Source organism: Phascolarctos cinereus, unplaced genomic scaffold (genome assembly GCF_003287225.1).
Source record: "Phascolarctos cinereus isolate Bilbo 61053 unplaced genomic scaffold, phaCin_HiC Scaffold_4;HRSCAF=312, whole genome shotgun sequence".
Classification (NCBI taxonomy): Eukaryota; Metazoa; Chordata; class Mammalia; order Diprotodontia; family Phascolarctidae; genus Phascolarctos; species Phascolarctos cinereus.
In genome coordinates, this window is record NW_027555847.1 from 255,731,926 (window position 1) to 255,754,392 (window position 22,467).

At 36.7% G+C, this 22,467-nt stretch overlaps 1 pseudogene; it reads left to right on the forward strand.

Moving 5' to 3' along the window:
• Nucleotides 1-359: 359 nt before the first annotated feature.
• On the forward strand, nt 360-1,059 carry LOC110197655 (large ribosomal subunit protein uL30 pseudogene; annotated as a pseudogene).
• Nucleotides 1,060-22,467: the final 21,408 nt, after the last annotated feature.

The window sequence follows — 22,467 nt, forward strand, 5'->3', positions numbered from 1 at the left end:
CCATATTACCGTAGCTGTGTACTTCTTCTTAATGGTCAAGTTTCATCATAATTATACATCATCCAGGTTTTGTTGTTATTGTTATTCTTCCATTTACTTTGCTGTAGTCATTGCTTCTTGTATCCCTGGTTCTGCTTAATTCATTTTTTCCTTTTCTTTTCTTTTTTCTTTTTGGTGAGGCAATTAGGGTTAAGAGACTTGCCCAGGGTCACACAGCTAGTAAGTGTCAAGTGTCTTAACACCGGATTTGAATTCAGGTCCTCCTGACTCCAAGGCCAGAGCTCTATCCACTGTGCCACCTAGCTACCCCTGCTTACTTCATTTAAAAAAAATATTTGTTTCTTTTTCCAGCTGGAATCATGACAGGCATAAAAGAAAAGAAGAAGCTACCATCCATTCCAGAATCCTTTCTGAAAAAGTGAAGAAGATGGCTATAAAAAAGCTCCTTAAAATACAGAGAAAAGTTATCTTTGAAAAAGCTAAAGCCTACCATAAGGATAGATGTACAGAAGTGAAATCTGGCTGGCTAGAATGGCACACAAAGCTGGCTACTACTATGTACCTGCTGAACCCAAGTTAGCTTTGGTGATCATAATCAGAGATATCAATGGTGTTAGCCCAAAGGTCTGAAAAGTATTGCAGCTTCTTCATCTTTGCCAAATCTTCAATGACACTTTTGTTAATTGTAACAAGGCTTCAATTAACATGCTGAAGATTGTGGACCCATATATTGCATGGGATTACCCAAACTTGAAGTCTGTGAATGACTTGATTTACAAACGCTGTTATGGCAAGATCAAGAAACAGAGAATTGCTCTGATCGATAACACTCTTATTGCAAAATCTCTTGGTAAATATGAAATTATCTGCATGGAGGACTTGATCCATGAGATCTACACTGTTGGCAAGTGCTTCAAAGATGCCAACAACTTTCTGTGGCCCTTCAAATTATTGTCTCCATGAGGCAGAATGAAGAAAAAGACTACACTTTTTGTGGAAGATGGAGATGCTGGTCACAGGGAAGACCAGATCAACAGGCGTATTAGAAGAATGAACTAAAGAGCTCTACCATGATTATTTTTCTAATGATCCGTTAATGAAGATGCCTGTCATAAAATTGATATTTGCTTTATTGGACATATTTCTGATTAATCAGGTTATGTGTTTGGCCCTATCCTTAAGCTGAATGAAATTCAGGGCTAGGGACCTAGAGAGATAAACCCTGGAGAATAGAGAGCATAGAGGTATATTTGGCGGCAAATGGATCCAAGCCACTAAGAGCACATCAGCATGTTCCTTCCAGACACTGCTTGGGGACTATACCTTACAAAACAACATTTGTTGGGGCAGCTAGGTGGCACAGTGAATAGAGAACCAGCCCTGAAGTGAGGAGGACCTGAGTTCAAATCCGGCCCCAGACCAAACACTTGACACTTACTAGCTGTGTGACCCTTGGCAAGTCACTCAACCCCAATTGCCTAAAAACAAAACAAAATAACATGTGTTTATTGAGAAGTAGTTGCTGTTAACTCGCCTGCAGTACATGTAGCTGTTACCAGAGAAAACATAACTTTTATTTGTAGAGAATGGTTTGACAATGTTATTGTTGACCCAAATATCCTCCTTATTTAGAAACTTTGATTAAAATGGACTCATATGTAAAAAAACAACTTTTTTTGTTCTTATGAACTTGACTAATATCAACAAACACTGTCATTTCTATATATAATAAAGAGAATTGTGTATGAGCCTGTGAAGCTCTATTATATATTTGTATATATATATATATATATATATATATATATATATATAAACTTAAAAAGTATATAAATAATACTAAGTACCACAACTGTCTTGCTTGTCTGTTTCTCTCTCGGCTTCCTTATGTTCTCCTCTGTGCACTTAAGAATGTTTCACTCTTTTCCTTCTTTTCTTTATTTTTGGAATAAATATCTCTACTCTCTCATTTCCTTCTAATGCCTCCCCCCAAATAAAAATAAACACATTTCCCTAATATGTATATCCAGGCAAAACAAGTTAAATCCACACATTTATGCACGTCTCATTCATCCCTTCTCTGTTAAGAAGGGGGAAGTATGACTAAATATCAGATTTCTGGAATCTTGGTTAGTCATTGCCTTGATCAGAATTCTGAGGCCCTCCTTGTAACTTCTGTGGAGCAGCCATGCTTTGAGCCTTTCTAGAACATTCTCTTTCAAAGCTGAAGACCCTAGGTTCCAATAGATTATCTCCAGTCTCAGCACTGTGGGCTTCAGGTCCCTCTGGAGTATTGCTGCTAGAGCATGGGCGCTTCCTACCTGTCAGAGTGCTGTGGGCTTCATTGTTCCCAGAAGTGTACCTGGTCAGAATACTGACAGATACCGGACCTATTTATATGAGTTAATGTTGGCTTCCTTTGCAGAGCCCCTCCTGAAGAACCTACAGGAGTCTGGCTCTCTTTTTATGCATTTCTGGGCTACATGGAGGAACTTAGTGAATCAATCAATAAGCATTTATTATGAATAAAGAGAAGGAAACATTTAACACAGTGAAGAAATACTATGGGTTAAGAGAAACTCAAGAGGTTAACCCAAAAGAATAAATCTAGAACAGCTTTGAGCAGAATCTCAGAGAAAAAGAAATAGACTGGCCAAAAGGATGCCAAGAGTGATGTGAATAAGTACAGCAACAGGCAAAAAATGACATTAGTAGTAAAGTGAGCTTGTGAGGAAAAAAAAATAAGGATAATTGGCTTAGAACAGAAGGCATAAAAAATGCTCAAAATCACTATTGATTAGAGAAATGCAAATTAAAACAGCTCTAAGGTAACACCTCATACCTCTCAGATTGACTAATATGACAAAAAAGGAAAATGATAAATGTTGGAGGGAATGTGGGGAAACTGGGATACTAATGTGGGTCATGACCCCTTATGGGGTCACATAACTGAATGTGAGGTTTGTGAAAAAAGTGGCAACAGCAAAAGGTTTCTGAATGCACAATGACCAAAAATTAATTCAAAATCAAACACATGATGAATCCAAGGTATTTCTGGCAGTGATTGTCCATGTTGCATCATTCGTCTTTACTGTAGCTTTGGTTCTGAACATACAACATGGGCACTTTGCACTGCACATGTAGTCACACCACACAATGCTAACAAACTGCCAGAAACATCTTGGCTCACATTTGAGACTATTGTATATTGTGAATTGCAATTTATTTACTGTCCATACAAAATAATTAAATGAATTTTGGCTTGGGATTAGGAAAGAATTTCCAACAATTTCTGAAATGGCTGTAAACATACTTCTGCCTAAATACTAATACTTCATACTAAATACTATATATCTATGTGAAACAGATTCTCAGCATTGATGATTATAAAATCAAAATATCGATCAACTCTGAAAACATTGAAGATGCTCTGGATCTTGCAGTATCAAATATTCTGCCAAGATTTCATTCTTAATGTAAAAATAAACAAGCACACCCATCTCATTAGTATGCAAATTTGCTTTCATCTTTAATAAACGATAAAATTATATGTATATATAACAAAGAATTGTTTCAAAATAAATTTATTTATGATTTATTATCAGTAAATGTTTGATTTGTATACATATTTTATGTACCTATGTAGCTGGGGTTGCATAAAAATTTCTTGGGCCAAAAGGGGTCATGAGTGGAAAAAGTTTAAGAAGCCCTGCACTAACGCACTGTTGGTGGAGTTGTCAACTGACCATTCTGGAGAACAATTTGTAACTGTGCACAAAGGGCTATAAAACTGTTCACATTCTTTGATCCAGCAATGCCACTGTTGGGTCTATATCCTCAAAACATAAAAAGGGGGGAGAGGAAGGACCTATCTGTACAAAAATATTTACAGCATCTCTTTTTGTGGTGGCTAAGAATTGGAAACCAAAGGGATGCCCATCAGTTGGGGAATGACTAAAAAGCTGCAGTATATGATTGTGGTTGACTATTACTATGCTGTAAGAAATAACAAGCAGGATCATTTCAGAAAAAAACCTGAAAAGATTTACATGAGCTGATGCAAAATAAAGTGAGCAGATCTAGGAGAACATTGTACACAGTAACAGCAATACTGTAGACTAAGAATTGTAAGTGACTTAGCTATTCTCAGCAATACAATGATTCAGGACAATCCCAAAGGAGTAATGATGCATACTATCTGCCTCCAGAGAAAGAACTGATACTGTTGAACTGATACTGTCTGAATATAGATTGAAGCATGCTATTGTTTCACTTTATATATTTCATTCCTTTTTTTATTGGCGTCCTATACAAAATGACTAATATGAAAATATTTGGGGGGTGGAGCAGAGCAAAGATGGCAGGGTAAATGAAGTAACTTACTTGACCTCTCCTCCAAACCCCTCCAAATACCTGTAAAAAAAATGGCTCTGAACAAATTCTAGAGCACCAGAACTCACAAAAAGACAGAGTGAAACAAATTTCCAGCCCAAGACAACCTGGATGGTTGATGGGAGAGGTCTGTTGTACCAGGGTAGGAGAGGAGTGCAGTTCAGCGTGGGCTGCACAGGCAAAGACCAGACCTCAGCAAACCTGGAGAAGGCCTCAGGGGACTGAATCCCTAGGAGTTGGAGAGGTTTCCAGACTTCTCAACACACAAATGGCTAAGACAACTTAGAAGGTCAGTAGGAAAGGTCTGTTGGACCTGCATGAGAGAAGAGAGCAGTCTGTCCCCTTGGCACAGCCTTAGGAGTGGCGCCTGCTTCTGGAGCTCTTGGCTCACAGATAGTAGGGGGATGAAGGGGATTGCAGGGATCTCTTTGCTGGTGCTGAGGCAGGATTCTCTTGCTTTTCCCATACTTGGATCTGGGCTGCCAACCCAGGTGGCAGTCCTGGGGCAAGGAGGAGCATTGGCGTGGTGGAGCTTGTGGTGGTGAAGAGGGAATCTTCTCACAGTTCCAAGGTAGAAAAGAGTGCTTGTGGTCACTCATAGACCAGAGCACAGGCAAGGAAAGGACACCTCACTTTTGATCATAGTACTTTGGAAGAACTGAAACTTTATAGGTCCCTAGAAGTATCTCTGAAAACAACTGCACAAAACCCCTGAAGCTTGGGACATTACATCCTTCACACTGGAAGCAGACCCCTACTTTAACAAAGAGATTATAACTCAAGTAATTAACTGTGAACATGAGCAAACAACACACACACACACACACACACACACACACACACACACACACACACATATATGTATATATATATATATATATATATATATATATATATATATATATATATATATATATATATATATATATATATATATACTGGGAAATAAGATATACAGGCAATGGGGTATAGAAATCTACCTTGCCCTATAGGAAAATAGAAGGGGAAGGGGACAAGAGAAAAGTGGGTGATAGAAGGAAAGGCATATTTGGGGAAGGGATACTCAGAATGCATTCCATCTTGGGGGAGGGGAGAGATGGGGAGAAAATTTGGAACTCAAAATCTTGTGGAAGTGAACATTGAAAACTAAAAATAAGTAAATTAATTTTAAAGAAATGTTTTATATGATTGCACATGTGTAACCTATTTTGGATTATTTACCATCTCAGGGAGGGAAGGGGGGATACAATTTTGAACTTAAAATTTTTTTAAATGTTGAAAAGATTGTTTTAACATGTAATTGGGGGAAAATAAATATTATATTAAAGAAAAAGAATAGAAAGCAATAAACTTTACCTAAGCAGCATACTTCTTAAAAAAAAAAAGAATGAAGCAAACAAAACTCAATTCCATGGAATAACAGGAAGTCAAAAGATTTTTTAAAAATAGAAGTACAAGATATCTACTACCAGAAACAACTGTGGACAGGAACAAAGTGGAAGGTAGATTGAGAAGAGATAACAGGAATCATCAGGCTGCAGACCTACAGGCTTTTAGTGCTCTCATTATGGTCTGAGCTACACAAGTTCATGACTTGGGTTTGAGTCTGAGCAATGCAGCTGTTGCTATGGCTTACCCTATTTTGAGTTCAAGTAGACTGTTGCTGGACTCTCTGACTATCATTCAACTGGAAAGCTCTGCTAGTTCTCTGTGGCAGAGATTTGTTCTGCGATTCCTGCCCTAGTTATTCTATTGTAGGCTTCAGACAGAGCTGGAGGCTGGAGTTGAGACTCCTGCTCCATGCCTGGGATCTGAACAAAACAAATACTGCTTGTTTCTGAAATTGTTCCTTGCCCAGTACACAGCTTAGGGTCCATGACCAATAGTCATCTAAGAATGGCTCTCTTAGTTGTAGGTCCCTTCCTTAGTTCACTATGGGATCTGTGACATGGAATTGGGTAGTAAATAAAAGAGTTTCCAGTTGGCACCTATTCCTGAATACTGCACAAGTTTAGGGCCTCTCTATACTGAATCTGTGACCTCTCCTTATCCTGGTGCACAGCCTCTTCCTGTGTTGGAATATCCCACCATCACTAATATTCTCAGACCTTTTATCTTTCTCCCTAAGTTGATCTGGGGTCAAGGGGAGTGGGGCAGGGAGAGGATGAATCACTGTAATTTTTTTTTCTTGGATTTCCAATCAGGATTAGATTTGGTGCATTTTCCAGATCTGTTTAGAGGAGCTGTGGGATGGAGATCACTCTACTTCTTCCTGCTCCTCCACCACCTTGGTTCCCTGAGGTCCTCATGTTGCCTCTTGTTTTTTTTCCTGTTCCTGTGGCGGCCAATGCCATTACAGTCAAGTGCTTACATTCTAATAGGGGGAAAATAAGTCAGGGTCTATTCAAAATCCTAATGCCTTGAAGGATCACAAGGGGAGTAAATCAGAGGAATGCATAATGTGGGGATGGTTTAGTTCTTTTTTGTTTTCATTTTAAAAGAGGGAAAGAAAGGTAAGGATAAAGGAAAACACTAGGGAAGAAATAAGGAAAAAGGGGGAGAATTATTATTATTATCATCATCATTACCATCATCATCATCATCATTACATATAATGGGTACTTGGAGTATGTCTAGATTTTCTAACATGGAGACACCCTACTTCTGGGAGAGGGCATTCTGTGTTCCACCATCACATGGGTAGCAGTAGTTTCTTTCTGGTGGCTGCGTAGCTGGAATAGGCTAAATCTTTAAAACTTTCTGATTCAGACAGTCTCATTCTCTTTCCTGTGCAGTGTTTCCTGATGCATCACTCACCAAACTGGTAAGAGGAAAAGGTTTCTTTCTTCTCTTTTTTGTTTGTTTTTTTGGTGAGGCAATTGGGGTTAAGTGACTTGCCCAGGGTCACATAGCTAGTAAGTGTCAAATGTCTGAACCAGATTTGAACTCAGGTCCTCCTGACTCCAGGGTTAGTGCTCTATCTACTGCACCACCTAGCTGCCCCTTTTTGTTTTGGTTTTGTGTTTTTGTTTGTTTAAGGTTTCTTCTGCTCTTCCTTTTACTCCTTGCTTCCTAGAAATGGGCCTGGGGGTGTTTGTCTTATTCAGTTATGTTTGTCCTCATTTTCAGGTGCATGTGGTAATCCCCACTACACCTGGAATCACACAGCCCTGGTGACCTCAGAACCAAGATTCCAGGTGGGATGTTGTAGCCAGTCAGCACAGCAGGGAAACCCTGAAAAGTCTGAGCACCTGGGACTCAACCCAGGAGGAGCTTTGGTCTTAGAATTTGGGAATGTGACATATAGGAACTAAACTAATCCCTCTTCCCTGTCATCCAGGGTATGAAGTGGTACAGGTTGGAAGGAGGGTGATTATGCACTACATTTGAGGGAGTATGGCTGTATATTTGTGAAATACGCCTTTGAAATAAAAAGTTTGTAAAAGTTAATCCAACTCTTAGAGATTAAATGCAACTGGGGTACAGGGATCCCAATCCTACGATTGGTAGAACATCAGTGAAAGGCTGGAGCCAAAGACAGAGACTCCCTCATCCCTTCCCACATGTACATTAAGATTGGCTAAAGAATCCTGATGGAGTGATGAAATGTGGTATCCTTGTACTTCAAGCAATGGAGATCAGGACAGTCAAAGTTACACACATAACTGGAGTCTGTGAGGAGTATCAAGTGTATGAGGGAAGGGGGCGCCCTACAACCTCACCCATTTCTGAACTAGATAAAATAGGGTTGAAAGCACAAATGTATGAGGCAGAATCAAAATGGCAAAATGAGAGAGAGCATTTTTGCCTAGCTTGCCTAGCCCACCTCCTCTCCAGCTACCTAGAAAATGCATCAGTCTGAATTCTAATCAGGAAAGCCAAGAAAAAAAAAATCGCAGTGCATCATTTTTCCAGCCTAGGTCACATTTGAGAGACAGAGAGATCTGCAGCTACTAGGCACAGGGGCAGGCCAGGACCATGTATGACAGTAGTTGTAGGCATTATTCTAGTGCCCAGCAGTAGAAAGAGGGCTGAGAAGCACCAGGGCATGAGGAGATTTCAGGGGATCCCTGAACTAGCATTGTGGATAGAAACAGGTGCTATCTGGTATCTCTACCACACATTACCTAGTGCTGGGTCACAGATCCAGGTCAGAGAAGAATAGTCACAAGTCAGTGAGGGCCTTAGATGTATACTGAGGAAGAAACAAATTCTGGAATAGAGCTGTGTGGCTCTGATCCCAGAAACGAGCAGTGACTCCATTCTTGCTTTTAGCCCAGTACATAAGCCTGCAGTGGCAAAACCAGGGCAGGAGAACTAGACCAAAGGGGAGCCTGCAATTCAATTACTTTGAACCTGCAGAATCTCCAAACAGGCTAACAGTGACTAAGTCCAGTGACTAAGACTGAGATAGCAGCCTACTTAAACTCAATCACACACAAGTCAACAGATCCAAACCTAGGTCAGGAATTGTAGCACTCAGACCAAGAGGGCAGTGAACAGATCTCTCCCTGGATCATACCACTTTGGGTGCACTGAAAATTTCTAGGCTTCCAGACTGTGCTGTGAAAGCAAGAGATGAAGTACAAGTACAGAAGCTCAGGCCAAATAACCCTGCTAGAAGTGTGTACTAATATAAAGTCCAAAGTCAAGTATCAGGTTGGAAGAATGAACAAACAACAACAAAAAGAAGGTAGATAAGTATCTTTTATGAGTCCTTTGGAATTGTAGTTGGCCACTGTGTTGACGAAGATACAGCAACTCTTTCAAAATTGACTATTTTTATAATATTGGTATTACTGTATAAATTGTTCTCCTGGTTCTGCTCACTTCACTTTGTATCAGTTCATAGAAATCTTCCTAGGTTTCTCTGAAGCCATCTCCTTCATTATTTCTTATAGAATAACAACTTTCCATCACATTCACATACCATAACTTGTTTAGCCTTTCTACAGTGATGGGTATTCCCTCAGTTTCTAATTCTGCCACCACAAAACAAAAAAAAAAGAGTGGCTATGAGAATTTTTGTACAGATGGCTCCTTTTTCTTCTTTGATATCTTTGGGGTATAGACCTACTACCAGTGTTACTGGGTCAAAGAGTATTTACACTATTTAATAGCTTTTTAAGTATTGAGCTCCAAATTGCTTTCCAGAATGGCTGAACTACTTCACACTCCATCAACAGTACATCAATGTACCTGTTTTCTCTAGGCCCTCCAGCATTTGTTGTTTTCTTTTTTTAGGTCAACAACCAATCTGATGGGTATGAAGTGGTACCTCAGAATTGTTTTGATTTACATTCTTCTAGTTACAGTAATTTGGAGGATTTTTTTTTCATGTGGCTATTGATAGCTTGCACTTCTTTCTCTGAAAACTACTTATTCATATCCTTTGACCATCAACTGGGAATGATTCTAATTCTTATTAACTTGATTCGGTTCCATATGTATGTCTTAGAAATGAGACCTTTATCAGAGAAACTTGTCATAAAAGATCTCTCTCCCCCCAGTTTCCTATTTCTTTTCTAATTTTAGCTATATTGGTTTTGTTTGTACAGGAACTTAAATCATTATATTATACATCAAAGTTTTCCATTTTACTTTCTATGAACCTGCCTCATGTTTGGACATAAACTTTTCCCAGTCCATAGATCTGATAAGTAATTTCTTCCATGTTCCTCTAATTTGTTTATGAGGTGACCCTTTATGTCTAAGTCATGTATCCTTTTGGAGTTTGTCTTGGTATATGCTGTGAAATATCAGTCTATACCTAGTTTCCACCAGAATGTTTTCCGTTTTCTCAACAGTTTTTTTTTTGTCTAATAGTGAGTTCTTGCCACAACAGCTGGTAACTTTGGGTTTATCAATCACAAGGCTACTGTCCTTGTTTGTTTCTATATATTACGTGCCCAATTTGTTCCACCAACTAATCTCTATTTCTTAGCCAGTGCCAAATTATTTTGATGGTTATGGCTTTATAGAATAGTTTGTGGCCTGGTACTGCTAGGTTCCCTTCCTTCCCACTTTTCCCCATTAATTTGCTTGATTTTCTTGACTTCTTGTTCCTCCTGACTTTATTATTTTTTTTTTTGCTCTATAAATCAATCCTTGGGTGATTGGCATGGCATTGAATATGTAAATCAATTAGGAGTATTATCATTTTCATTATATTAACTTGGCCTACCCTTGAGCAATGAATATTTTTCAAATTATTCATATCTGCCTTTATTTTCATTAAAACTGTTTCATAAGTATGTTCATAGAATTTCTGTGTGTGTTTTTTCAGGTAGACTCCTGAGTATTTTATACTGATGATATTTATTATCCATAAAACCTGGAATTTCTTCTACTATCTCCTCCTGCAAGATTTTGTTGATAATCTACAGAAATGCTGACAATTTATGTGCGTTCATTTTATGCCCTTCAACTTTGCTGAAGGTGTTAATTGTTTCAGTTATGTTTTCAGTTGACTATCTAGGGTTCTGTAAGCAAACCATCACATCATCTGCAAAAAGTGATCATTTTGCTTCGTTGGTTTTAGATAAATACTACTTATATTTTAAGGAAAGTACCATTTATTCCTCACCTTTATAGGTTTTTCCCCAGTGGGGATGGGTATCACATTTTATCAAAAGCTTTTTCTGCATTATTGGCATATTTGTATGATTTCTGTTGTTTTTCTTGTTATTGATATGGCTAGTTACAGTTTTCCTACTATTGAACCAGCTCTGAATTCCTGTTATAAATCCAGTCTGATCATCTTTGTGATGTAGTCTCTTTGCTCTAACATGTTCAAAATTTTTGCATCGTTATTCATTAGGGATATTAGTTTACAATTTATTTCTCAGTCTTCATTCTCCCTACTTATTGTTCTACATGACGCTTTTCTTTTTGGTTTTTTTCCCATTAGCAACATATAGAAATGGTGATTCTTGTGGATTGATTCATGGTTATAACGTTGTCTCAATCAATCTTATGTTGATTTTCTAAGTAAATCACATAATCTGAAAATAGTGATAATTCTGCTTCTTCTTGACCAATATTTGATCCTTCATTTATTTATTTCTTTGTTTGTTTTTGTTTTAGTCTTATACCTAGCATATTATGTATTATGTCAAATAATAGAGGTGATCATGGGTTTTCTTTATTTCTGCCTGATCTTATTGTAAAGGTTTCCAGAGTTTTTCTAATATTGACAATGTTAGCTCTTGGTTTTAGATAAACATGATTGATTATGGGAAAAATCCTTTTATTTTTATCCTTTTTAATGCTTCAAAAACACAGGTGAGTTCTATAATTTAAAAATCTGTCTGTATCTCTTGACATAGTGATGTGATTTTTATTTGTGTTGTTATTAATATGATTTATTATGTTATTTATTTCCTTGATATTGAATCATTCTTGAACTCCTGGTATAAATCCAACTTATTTACAATAGATAACTTATACACATGTGTGTTTTTTCTTACACAGTCACCTACAGTGTCTCAGCACTCTCAAAACATGGGATATGCAGTGGTATGAATGTAATTGGAACTTTCACCAATCTGGAAATCTTATTCACCACACAGGACCCATGGTCCCAAGCTGGGGCACCCTAAAAATTGATTCACATGTTTTCTGAAGATCTCTCTCTTCCCCCATCTCTTTCTCCCTCTGGAAAAACAGAGCAGCTAATAAGCATTTGTAATTTAGTGATTTGTCCTAAATTAATATTGAACATCAATACAAATGTAGCAGGTTTTGGATGACCCCTCCTCATGTGTAACAGAATACATAAGATCACTCACTTCACTTGTAGGTCATCCTTCAGCCAGTTATTTGACTCATTTTCATATCATAAGATAATCCAGCAGTATGTTGGATATTTTCTCATTAATCAATAAAATTGCAACCTCTATCCCATTAATCATTTAGCTCAATATATCCCACCATGGTTCATTCAATAATATTTTTAACTAATTGGAGAAACTCCCTTTCCCTATAACAGTTACTCATATCTCTATATATTAAATCCATTAACCTCATAGGATTAAATAAATATTAAACTTATTGAGTACATATTTAGTGATGAAGTAAATAATAAAGCAAATATGATCTTTTTTTCTCTGAACCCTGCCTCTCTCGAAATATGGTAATAAAACAGTATTTTTGGCTACTCTCAGGAATCTCACACCTTAAGATTTCTTCTTCTAGACTCTCCCTAAAAAAATTCTTTTTATAACATTTCTTCATAAAACAATTAAGATAGTTCTAAAAAGAAAGGAGTTTGTCCTCGCCTTCTTTCTGTCTTTTTCACAAACTCCTCATAGATGCTTATAAGTCAAAATTACCTCTCTTATACAGACTATGTCCCTGATCCTTTAGTCAGATGCACCTCAAAGAATGGTAATTACAGTTTCAACTTTAATGTCTTCACTCTTAAGGAGACAGTAACATTTTTATAATGTATTATGAGAGGCTTTTGAAACAGTTGTTGCACAAGTAGTAAAACTAGCTTAGTGGATATTTACATTTAAATTAACTAATTTCCATGAGGAATATACAATAACTTTTCATTTACTCCTCTTTAGTTTCAATCTGGAGTCTTTTGTTTCTACATTCCTTCTCATTGACTTTTCCTCTCATATAGTCATAGGATATACTACTTTCTACTGGTTTAGCTTTTTCCATTGTACATTACTTCAGAAAGGTCTTCTCAAATTTCTTTTTTTTGTTGTTGTCATAACCTGTTCTTATTGTCTATTTTAAAATATTTTTGCCTTAATTTTACTGATAGTTTTTGTTTACACATCACTTTTATTGTCAAGTATAACCTCCACTGCTCTACCCATTGAGCCATCCCTGGTAACAAAGATTATTTTTAAAAAGAGGGGGGAAAAGTTTCAAAATGAGTCAATATATCAACCACGTCTGACAACATATGCAATACTCCCTATCCCTATTTTGCTATCTCTCAAAAGAAGAGAAGTAAGTCTATTTTCTCACTTTATCCAAGGGCAAGCTTGGTTACTATAGAGAATTCAGCTGCATTTTTTCCCCTTTCTGTTACATCATTGTAGTCATTGTGCATATTGACTTCCTACTTCTTATTATTTCCATTAATCCATATAAATCTTCCCATGCTTCCTTGAATTCTTCATATTCATTTTTTTAAAAATAGTTTGTTTGTTTTCCAATTAACATGCATTTTAAATTAATCTGTTCCCTTCCACTATACCCCACCACCACAACTAAACAATAAGAAATCTGAAAAGTAAAGCCCTCAATACATAGTAACATAGCTCAGCAAAATAGACCCACATTAGACATATCTGAAAATATATGTTTCTTTCTGCATTTTAAATTCATCACTTTTCTGTCAGAAGGTTAATGTCATGTGTTATCTTCATTCTTTTAGGACACATAGTTTAACTAGTGTCTCTGTGGTTACCAATGTGATCATAAGAAGAAAAAGAAAAGAAAAGAAAGCACTGTGTTGAGTCTGAATGTTTTTAAACTCCAGAAGAACCAAAATCTAGAAAGAAAAGGAAAAAAAGAGTAAGTTACTTATCAGACTGTGCAAAATTGTGGCACTTCCTTAAAGCTTGCTATGCCTAACGTGCTTTTTTGCTCTTCAAATTTCTGATATCCGAAGAAAGTATCTGATTACAAACTCAAAACCATTTTATTTGTCTTCCGAAGGAAGAAATAATTTACACATAAATATTTTAATATCCCAGAGAGTAAAATGTGGCTCCTTGAATCAAGAATGGATTTAGGTTTCTTAGCCGTAGAAGTATGTGATCAACATGCCCATAGTTGTTCCATGAGCCTATGAATCGCAACTTTTGTGTTCTTTGGAGATTATCATTGAAGCTAATTTTTTGACTTGTATCAGTATCTATGGAGTCCAGAGGAAAATGCATAGTTACCAAGTAACTGATTTTCTATATTTCAATTATAAGCATGGTAGGCAACAAAGAAGACACAGAATGGGCTTATTTATTTACAGTTTACCTTTTTTTTATTTGGGCATTGAAGTAAATTTAGATTATAATTCTTTCAGATCATTGGCATTTTGATTAGTTGCTAAACTCAGCAGTTACTTGGAACATTAAAGTGGTAGGCCAATGGAATATGCACACCTCCTCTTTTGAGGCTTTAGTGAATTTAACCACTACTTCCATTATTATCCTCATTTAAGAACCATAATTTTCTGATTGAACTTAAGGCTACAAATTGTGCGCTGCTTTAAAAAAATGGATAGGCAAACAGAATAGAGTAAAACTGGATTTCAGAAAGGATTTTTCACATTATGGAAGGATTTATCACAAGATTATTTTTAATTGTGTATCCTAGTTTAAAACATGTTTTCACTTTAAAAAGTTTAATTTATATGCATCTTTTTGCGAATGGAGAGGGGTTTCTTCTAAAAGTTGTGCTTACATCCTAATTTTTGAAAGTGCTTTGTTATGAATCAGTTATATGTGTGGAAATCTGATTATTATCAAAGTGTGTTTTTTTAGTATATGTATAATAAAATATATTCTTTTATTTAGTTTAGTTTTCAAAAACTTTTTATAACATAAATTTAGTTGTGAATTTGAGCATATTTTAAATGCTATATTTACTCAACCAGATGGTATAGTTAAATGAAAGTTAGAATGAAGTTTGGTATCATTTTGATAGTGGAATGAATGAATTTAATAACCTCATTGAATGTTCTTTTATTCGGCTTTAAAAAAAAAAACTTTAAAAAAAAAAAAAGCTTGTGCTGAAGAGACCAAGGTGGAGAAAGAAAGCAGGATGACAAGTGGGGCAGAAAGATTTTCACCACACTGGTACTTCCTCTGCTTACATCCTTATTCTACAAATGATGAGCTAACTGTAGTGAAAAAGCAGAATTCTCTGCCAGCAACAGGACACCCAATAGAAAAACACTGGATGTTAGTAATTCCATTTATCCCAGCTCCCAAATCCATGTCCTGTGCTATGAGGATAGGATCCAAGAATTCTTGAATCTTCAGCTAATGACTGGACTTTCTAGATGGAATGAGTCAAACATCAGCTGGGAACCATGTTGTATTGTGTATATTCCTCGGCCCATTTTCAGATACAGTGGCTATGGCCGTCTAAATTAGTGAAACAGTATCTTTCCTAAAATTCCTTGGAGGTTGCAGCTGTCTATGTGCTGTCAAGGGAAGGGAAGATTTGCCTAGATCTAGAAGAAGCTATGTGTCTAAAACTATGCTGTTGATACTTTATTATGTGCTGGTTATTGTTTTTATTGTTACTATTTCAAGAGTAAAATACTGGATACATTTGAACACATTCTGTCTGTTCCTGTGGACATCAACTCCATTATGCCAAAGTAACATGACCAGGTTTCAGTCAAATATAGGTGATTTAGGAAGGAGTCAAAGGTTTCTGGTAGGATGAGTGCTCAGAGCTGGTTCTGTGTGGGTAAATTCACATTAACACACTCCATAGACTGAAGAAACAGTGAGTCCACCCAGAGTTGGAGGACTTTGAGAACTATATAGAGCTTAGCACATCCCGTGCACTTCCACTCAATGGGGCAGAGGACAATGATAACCAAAATGAATGTAGGGCTCCCAAAAGTCTTATCCTTCCTGCTGAATAGAATTAGGCTAGTGACTATTGGCAACACTTGGTATTTAAAAGGATATATCCCCAATAATGGGACTTTTGGGTGAAAAGATATAATTATTTTTGGAATTTGTTGTATACTGCTGAATTGCAAATTTGTAGAATCTTTTTAGATATCATTTTCACTGGCAGTGAATGAATCTGTCAGTTTCTCCACAACCCCACCTACATAGTTTCATTGCTTTTCAATATTTTTGCCAGTTTAAGAGGTATGAGGTAGTACCTCAAAGTTGTTTTAATTTTTTGTCTTTGATTATTAGGAAAGCATAGCATTTTCCAAGCCATCGATATCTAATAAATTCTGGACTTATGGCAATTTAATCCTTCCAAAAGTAGAAGAAAAAAATGGATAGGAACTTTATTATCATGAACAAGAAATAACTGATTCCTGAGATAGAAATGATAGGAACCTTGGGGGAAAGTGACCAAGAGAAGGAGAGGAAATTTGGGCTGGGCATACTCTGAAATCCATCACAGATTTTTGGGACAGCAGATTCCAAAGGATTCAGAGGTAGTAATCTTGAGTTTTCTTAGTTCCAAAATGCATGGATGATGTTGCTTGCCATTGTTCTGAAATAGTAATTGATGTGCTTCTACAATTTGCTGCACCACAGCCAAGTCAAAGATAATAATATTTCCTGACACTTTATATCAGTTTCCTTTGATGCTTTCTTAGATAGTTCAACCATTAAGCCAGTAAACATTTATTAATTGACTATTATGAACTAGCCACAGTACTAAGTACATAAAGGAGACATAAAGAAAGAAAAAAAAATCCAACCAAAACCAAAAGCAAAACAGTCTCTGTTCTCACAGAGCTCACAGTCTAATGGTAGAGACAATATGCAAACAACTATGTACAAACAAGGTACATACAGGATAAACTGAAAAGTCAACGAAGGAAGGCACTAAAACTAAGGGGCATCAGGAAAGTCTTCCTATAGAAGGTAGGATTTTAGCTGGTACTTAAAAGAAACCATGGACTCCAAAGGCAGAGAAGTGGAGGGAAAGCATTCTATGCATGGGGAACAGCCAGTGAAATGCACAGAGTAGAAAGATGGATGTTAAGCTAAAAGGATAGTGTTACTGACTCACAGAGTACATGAGTGGGAAGGAGTGTAAGATGTAAGAAGACTGGAAAGATGAGGGAAGCAGGATATGAAGGAATTTTATTCTAAAATTGAGGATTTTACATTTGATCCTAGAAGTGATAGGGTGCCACTGGAGTTTGTTAAGTAGGAGGGTGACTGGGACAGACCTGTCCAGTTGACAGGAGTTCACTTTGGCAGCTAACTGGAAGATAGACTGGAGTAGAGGAGAGAATTGCGGCAGGAAGATCAACTAGCAGGCTGTTGGCAGAACTTTCTGGATGGAATGGTGTTCCTTCTCTTCCTCTAGAGGGCTGGAGACCAGGCAAGGGAACTGGTGAAAAAGATGTTTCTTCTCTTCAAAAGTAATAAGGAAGTTAGGAAGAGGGCAGTATTTCTAGAGTTAATGATGAGATTAGTTTTGTATATGTTGAGTTTAAGATGTCTATGGGACATCTAGTTTGAGATGACTAATAGGCAGTTAGAAATGTGAGACAAAGTCAGCAGAGAGGTTAGGGATGGGTAAGTAGATCTGAAAATCATCAGCATTCAGAAAAAATAACAAAATTCATCTGGAAGAACAAAAGGTCAAGTATATCAAGCAAATCAATGAAAAAAAAATGTGAACGAAGGTGGTCTAGACATACCAGGTTTCAAACTGCACTATAAAGTGGTAATCCTCAAAACAACCTGGTACTGGCTAAGAAATAGAATAGTGGATCAGTGGAATAGATTAGGCACTTAAGACACAGTAGCAAATGGCATAATAATCTAGTATATGATAAACCCAAAGATCAAAGCTTTTAGAACAAAAACTCATTATTTGTCAAAAACTGCTGAGAAAGCTGGAAAATACTATAGCAGAAACCCATCAAAATGGGTACATGATTTTCACAAAAATGGTGAGCATGGAATAGTTTATCTGTCAGATCTATGGATAAGGGAATAATTTAGGATCAAAGAAAATATAGAGAGCATTCTAGAATATGAAAGAGATCATTTTGATTATATAAAATTAAAAAGCTTTTGCACAAACAAAACCAATGCTACCAAAATTAAAAGGAAAGCAGAAAACTGGGGAATTTTTTTTGCAATAAATATCTCTGATAAAGGCCTAATTTCTTGAATATATAGGAAAACAGTCAAATTTATAAAAATACAAGTCATTTCCCAAATGATAAATGGTCAAAGGACATGAACAGGCAATTTTTAGACAAAGAAATCAAAGGTATCTATAGTCTTAAGAAAAATGATTTAAATCACTAATGATCAGAGAAATGCAAATTAAAACAACTCTGAGGTACCATATCACACTTATAAGATTGGCTAATGAGACAAAAAAGGAAGATGATAAATGTTGGAGGGGATATAGGAAAACTAGCACACTAATGCACTGTTGGTGGAGTTGTGAACTGGTCCAACCATTCTGAAGAGCAATTTGGAACTATGCCCAAAGGACTTTAAACTATGCTTACCCTTTGGTCCAGTAATACCACTGCTGAGTCTATATCTCAAAGATATTAGAGAGAAAGAGAGAGAGAGAAAGAGAGAGAGAGGGAGAGAGAGAGAAAGAGAGGGAGAGAGAGAGAAGAGAGAGAGAGAGAGAGAGAGAGAGAGAGAGAGAGAGAGAGAGAGAGAGAGAGAGAGAGAGAGAGAGAAAGAGAGAGAGAGGGAGAGAGAGAGAAAGAGAGGGAGAGAGAGAGAAAGAGAGAGAGAGAGAGAGAAAGAGAGAGAGAGAGAGAGAGAGAGAGAGAGAGAGAGAGAGAGAGAGAGAGAAGGACCTATTTGTACAAAATATTTATAGCAGCTCTTTTTGTGGTGGCAAGAATTGGAAATCAAAAGGATGCCCATCAATTGCAGAATGGCTAAACAAGCTATGGTATATGATTGTGATGGGCCATTATTGTACTGTAAGAAATAACAAGCACACTGATTCAGAAAAACCTAGAAAGACTTACATGAATTGGTGTAAAGTAAAATGAACAGAATCAGGAGAACATTGTACATAGTAACAGCAATATTGTGAATGGCTTAGCTATTCTCAGCAATATGATCCAAGACCATAACAAAGGACTCATGATGAAGCATGCTATCTCACCTCCAGAGAAAGGACTTACACTATTTGAATACAGACTAAAGCACCCTATTTTTTACTTTATTTCTTTTATTCAAGTCTTATTGTACAAAAGGACTAATATGGAAATGTTTTACATGAATGCATGTGCATATCCAATATCGGATTGTTTATCATCTGGGGGGGGTAGGGAGGGATAGAACTTGTAACTCAAAACCTTAAAAAATTGTTTAAAAGTTGTTTTAACATGTAATTGGGGGGGGGAATAAACATACTAAAAATGCAAAAAAAATCATCAGCATAGACATGATGTTTGAATGCATGGGAGCTGATTAGATCACCATGTGAAATACTACAGAGGTAGAAGGGAAAAGGACCCAGGACAGAGCCATGTGGGATAACCACAAGTCTCTACCTAGTTAGTAGGTGTGACCTAGATAAACAGTAAGCAAAAAAAACTGAGGAGTGGTGAGATAAGGTAGAAGGAGAACCTGCAGAGAGTAGTGTCATGAAAAACCAGTGAGAAAAATATCAAGGAGAAGAGGGTGATTGATAGTGTTAAAAACTGCTCAGAGGTCAAGAAGGAAGAAGAAAAGGTCATTAGACTTAGCAATTAAGAGATTGTTAGTAACTTTGGAAAGAACAATTTTGGTTGAAGCCAGACTGTGAAGAGTTAAGAAGAGACGAAAGGAAGTAGAACCACCAATTATAGATACTCTTCTCAAGGAGTTTAGCTGCAGAAGGTAGGAAAGATATGGTATGATAGCTATGAGGTGCGGATGGATCAAGTGAAGATTTTTTTGAGCATGTCGGGAGATACATGGGCATGTTTGTTGGCAGTAGGGAAACATCTCAGATAGGAAGAAACTGAAGATAAGTGAGAAAGTGAAGATGATAGAAAGAGAAGCAATCTGCTGAAAAAGACAGAGTGGAATGAGATCCCTTAGATTAAAATTCTGTAGAGCTATGCTCTATATGCTCAAGAATGAAATGCTCAGACGCAAAGAAAAACAATTCTAATGAGATAGAGAAAGGGGTTTTCCAAAATAGATGACATGAATGCATGGTGAACAAAGCAACCCATTTAGTTTTTTTTTTTTAATATGTATGCAGAAGATACAGAAGTACAGGTCAGATAACAGGACAAATACAAAAAGTATGCCAGAGTCCTATTTTTTTTTTTTGGTAGACAGTCAGGATTACATGACTTGCCTAAGGTCACACAACTAGGCTGGCTTTGAATTTAGGTCCTCCAACTCCAGGGCCAGTTCACTTCACTCCTTAGCTGCTCTCTTTACCCTTATAATAATAGTGTCAGGAGTGCAGAATGAGTTAAGGTTTGGTGAGGAAAGTGAAAAGGAAAAGGTATTCTTTTTACATAGTTTTTCTGCTATACTGGGAAAAAAAAGAAGATAGTTAAACAGGACTGCTAATCAAAATGAGACAGAAAATACAACAGTTGGAGAAAAGGAAAAACTATTCAACTTTTTCTCGTTTTCTTTACCAAGAAGAATGATCTTTGGATCCAAAAAGACAAAGCAAAATTAACTTAAAGGTGATAACCAAGATAAGCAAGGAAATTGTAAAAGTACACATAATTGCTTTTGATGAGTTCAAGTCACCAGACAAAATGAATTGCACTTTAGGGTGAACTAGATCCCATCTCCACATCACCATGTAGATGAACTGTATCCCATTTTAGAACCAAGAAAGAATAGGTAGACATGACTGCTACACTAATCAATGATATTTGAAAGATCTTGGAGACTAGAAGAGATCCTGCATGATCTGAGAAGGCCAAATATTATAGGGATTTACAAAAAAAAATGAGAGAATGAAGTCTGCAAACTACAGGTAAGTGAGTTTGATTTTGATTCCTGGCAAAATTCCAGAAGCTGTTATCAAAGCTAGTGAACATCTAGAAAAGAAAAAAGCAATCATGAACAACCCACATGACTTAATCAAGGACAGGTCATCCATTTTTGTCAGCATTATTAGGCTTTAAATTGGAAGAATGCTACAGATACATCATTTACCTGGATTTTAGAAAAACATATGACAAAATTTCTCATACTGTCCTTGAAGACAAGCTAGAGAGATGTATAGGCTAGATGATAGTACAGTCAGGTGGATTTAGAACCAATTGAATGCCCGCTACCTAAAGAGTAATTATTAGTGTTTTTATGTTAGCTTGGAAGGTCTCTAGTGGAGTACCTCAAGGATCAGCTATGTGTACTTAGCATTTTTATCATTGCCGTGGGTAAGGAGATATATGGCATATTTGTGAAATCTGCAAATGACACAAAGCTAGGAGTAGTAGTTGACATACTGAATGAATTAAGCACTACAAAGATTTTGAACATGAGGACAAAAATGATGAGGTTTAATTTTATGAATTATAATGTAAATTCTTATATTTTTTATTTTAATTAATTTATTTTGACATATCAACAATCACTTCCATAAGCTTTTGAGTTTAAAATTTTTCTCTCCCTCCTTCCTCACCTCTCTCCCCAAGAGGGCCCACAATCTGATATAGGCTATACATATACATTCCTATTAAACATATTTTCACATTAATCATGTTGTAAGGAAGAATTAGAACCAATAGAAGGAACCACAAGGAACAGGAAACAAAACAGAAGAAAAAAAGAGTAAATAGTATGCTTCAATTTGCATTCAAACACCATAGTTCTTTGATTTTTTTTTTAAGGCAATTGGGGTTAAGTGACTTGCCCAGGGTCACACAGCTAGTAGTGTCAAGTGTTTGGTCTGAGTCCGAATTTGAACTCAGCTCCTCCTGACTTCAGGGCCGGTGCTCTATCCAATGTGCCACCTAACTGCCCCCATAGTTCTCTCTTTGAATGTGAATAGCATTTTCTATTGTGAGACTTTTGGAGACGTCTTAGATCCTTGTATTGCTGAGATGGACATCACTACTTGAATTTTTTTAAGATCGATTTCATAAATATAAGATAAGGCAGGTCTTTCTAGATAAGTATATTGTCTGAAAAAGATCTGTAGACTTTAGTGGACTGCAAAGCTAATATGATACAATAGTGTGATATGTTAGGTAAAAAATGGCAACAGAAGTTTAGGCACCATAAAGAAGTGGGTGGAGTATGGGAGTTTGTAATACCTATGGTATTTAACTCCCTTGATTGATGTGAGGCTCAAATTCAATGGTCTATATAAAGCATTTTGCAAACCCTAAAGTACTATATAAATGTCAACTACAAATATTATAGTAGTACTCTGTCATGT